Genomic DNA, 3889 nt, shown 5'->3' with positions numbered 1-3889 from the left:
TCATTATAAATGAGTTTGTTATCTTAATTTCCCTTTCCACACAACAGATTTTGGCAAGTTGATTTTGTCCTTCAGCTTAACTGAGTATGTTTATTACTCTTAATAGGTTTCTTGTGTGTGTGTGTGTGTGTGTGTGTGTGTAGAGTCTTTAGGGTTTTCTACATGTTATCTGCAAGTAGTTTTAACTTCTTTCTTACCTATGTAGATATCTTTTATTTTTTCTGCTTGTCTGAATGCTTCAACTACTTTCAGTACTGTGTCGAATAAAAGTGAGAGTGGACATCCTTGTCTTATTCCTGATGCAAACTAAGAGAAAGGTTTTCAGCTTTTCACCACTGAGTATGTTTTTAGCTGTGGGATTGTCACATATAACCTCATTATGTTGAGAAATATTTCTTCTATACATACTTGGTTGAGCATGTTTATCACTAATGGGTATTAAATTTTGTCAAATGCTTTTTATGTATCAAAATGAATGTAGAATTTTTATATTTCATTTTCTTAATGTGATGATCACACTGGTTGATTTACATATACTGAATCAAATTGCATCACTGGTATAACTCCCACTTGATCATGGTGAATGATCCTTTTAGTATATTTTTGAATTTAGTTTACCAATACTTGATGTAGGTTTTTTGCATGTATGTTTATCAGGAATACTGATATGCAACTTTTTTTTTTTTTTTGTAGTATCTTGTCCAGTTTTGATATCAGGGTAATGCAGGCCTCTCATGGGATAAATTTAGAAGTGCTCTTCTATTTTTTGAAACAGCTTGAGAAGGAGAGATATTAATTTATTTGTATGTTTGGTTGAACTCATCTATAAATTCATCCTGTCTTGGAATTGTTTCTTGGCAGTTTTTTAAATTATTAATGATTCAGTTTCATTGCTAGTAATTGGTCTGTTCAGGTTTTCTATTTTTCCTTATTCATTTTTAGGAGATTAATGTTTCTAGGAATTTATACATTTCTTCCAGGTTGTGTAATCATTGGCATTTTTTTATAGTAGAAATACAATATTTCTGTGGTGTCATTTGTAACCTCTCTTTTATTTCTAATTTTATTTATTTGGGTTTTCCGTCTCTCTTTTGATTAGACTAAGGTTTGCCATTTTTATCTTTTCAAAGAACCTGCTTTAGTTTTATTGATATATTCTATATATTTTTTTCTTCAAGTTTAATCTAAATTCTAGTTGGTTAAAATACAGTGTAGTGTTAGTTTCAGGTGTAGAATCTAGTGATTCATCACTTACATGCAACATCCTGTACTTATCATTACTACTGCCCTCTTTAACACATTACTCATTTAACCTATTGCCCCCACCCACCTCCCCACCAGTAACCTTCACTTTGATCTCTGTAGAGTCTGTTTTAAGGTTTGACTCTTTTCCCCCATGTTCATCTGGCTTTTTTTCTTAAAGTTACATATATGAGTGAAATCATGCAGTATTTGTCTTTCTCTGACTTATTTTGCATAGCATAATATTCTCTAGCTCCAACCACATCATAGCAAATGGAAATATTTCTTTCTTTTTTATGGCTGAGTAATATTCCGGTACACATACACACACACATCCCCCATCATATCTTCTTCTTTTTTTTTTTTTTTCTGTAACTTCTTTATTCCCCACCTTTTTTAAGACTTCATTTTATTTTTTCAGTGTTCCAAGATTCATTGTTTATGTACCACCCCCAGTGCTCCATGCAATACATACCCTCCTTAACACCTACCAAAAGACTCACCCAACCCCCCACCTCCCTCCCCTCCAAAATCCTCAGTTTCTTTCTCAGAGTCCACAGTCTCTCATGGTTTGTCTCCCCGTCTGATTTCCCCCAATTTACTTTTCCTTTCCTTCTCCTGATGTCTTCTGTGTTATTCCTTATGCTCCACAAGTAAGTGAAGCCATATGATAGTTGACTCTCTCTGCTTGACTTATTTCACTCAGCATAATCACTTCTAGTCCTGTCCATGTTGATACAAAAGTTGGGTATTCATCCTTTCTGATGGAGACATAATACTCCATTGTATATATGGACCATATTTTCTTTATCCATTCATCCATTGAAGGGCATCTTGGTTCCTTCCACAGTTTTGATGTCCATGGCCATTGCTGCTATGAACACTGAGGTACAGATGGCCCTTCTTTTCACTACATCTGTATCTTTGGGGTAAATACCCAGTAGTGCAATTGCAGGGTCATAGAGTAGCTCTATTTTTAACTTCTTAAGGAATCTCCACACTGTTTTCTGAAGTGGCTGTACCAACTTGCATTCCCACGAACAGTATAAGAAGATTCCCCTTTCTCCACATCCTCTCCAACACTTGCTGTTTCCTGTCTTATTAATTTTGTCTATTCTAACTAAGGTGGTATATCAATGCAGTATTCAAAATGTGGTATATCAATGTGGTTTTGATTTGAATCTCCCTGATAGCTAATGATAACATTTTTTCACATGTATGTTAGCCATTTGTATGTCTTCTTTGGAGAAGTGTCTGTTCATGTCTTCTGCCCATTTTTTGATGTGATTATCTGTTTTGTGTGTGTTGAGTTTGAGTTCTTTATAGATCTTGGATATCAGCCCTTTGTAGTATCATTTGTGAATATCTTCTTCCATTCATTCTGTGGGTTGCCTCTTTGTTTTGTTGACAATTTCCTTTGCTGTGCAGAAGCTTTTGATATTGATGAAGTCCCAAAAGTTCATTTTTGCTTTTGTTTCCTTTGCCTTTGGAGACATGTATTGAAAGAAGTTGCTGTGGCTGTTGTGGAAGAGGTTACTGTCTACGTTCTCCTCTAAGATTCTGGTGGATTCCTGCCTTACATTGAGGTCTTTTATCCATTTAGAGTCTATCTTTGTGTATGGTGTGAGAGAATGGTTGAGTTTCATTCTTCTACACATAGCTGTCCAATTTCCCCAGCACCATTTATTGAAGAGACTGTCTTTTTTCCACTATATATTTTTTCATTTTGTCAAAGACTATTTGACCATAGAGTTGCAGGTCCATATCTGGACTCTCTAATCTATTCCACTGGTCTATGTGTTTGTTTTTGTGCCAGTACTATGCTGTCTTGGTGATCGCAGTTTTGTAGTAAAGCTTGAAATCTGGCAACATGATGCCCCTAGTTTTGTTTTGTTTTTTCAACATTTCCTTAGCGATTCGGGGTTTCTTCTGATTCCATACAAATTTTAGGATTGTTTGCTCCAGCTCTTTGAAAAATGCCAGTGGAATTTTGATCAAGATCAGTTTGAAAGTATAGATGGCTCTAGGCAGTATAACATTTTAATAATGTTTATTCTTCCAATACATGAGCATCGAATGGTCTTCCATCTTTTTGTGTCTTCAATTTCTCTCATGAGTGTTCTGTAGTTCCTTGAGTACAGATCCCTTACCTCTTTGGTTAGGTTTATTCCCAGGTATCTAATGGTTCTGGGGCTATAGTAAATGAAATTGATTCTCTAATTTCCCTTTCTATATTTTCATTGTTAGTGTATAAGAAAGCAACTGATTTCTATACATTGATTTTGTATCCTGTCACATTACTGAACTGCTGTATGATTAAAACATTCTAGTAGTTTGGGGAGTGCAGTCTTTTGGATTTTCCATATAAAGTATCATTTCATATGCAAAGAGAAATTTTGAGTTCTTCTTTGCCAATTTGAATACCATTTATTTCTTTCTGTTTTGTGATTGGTGTTGCTAGGACTTCTAGTACTGTGTTGAACAAGAGTGGCAAGAGTGGTCATCCTTGTTTTGTTCCTGATCTCAAAGGGAAGGCTGTCAGCTTTTTCTCATTGAGGATGATATTTGCTGTGGGTTTTCATATATATACTTAATGAAGTTGAGGGATAGGGATATCAAGTAATCAGGAATGGATGCTGTATTTTGT

Source organism: Mustela lutreola, chromosome 3, assembly GCF_030435805.1.
Source record: "Mustela lutreola isolate mMusLut2 chromosome 3, mMusLut2.pri, whole genome shotgun sequence".
NCBI lineage: Eukaryota > Metazoa > Chordata > Mammalia > Carnivora > Mustelidae > Mustela > Mustela lutreola.
This window is presented reverse-complemented; position numbering follows the sequence as displayed.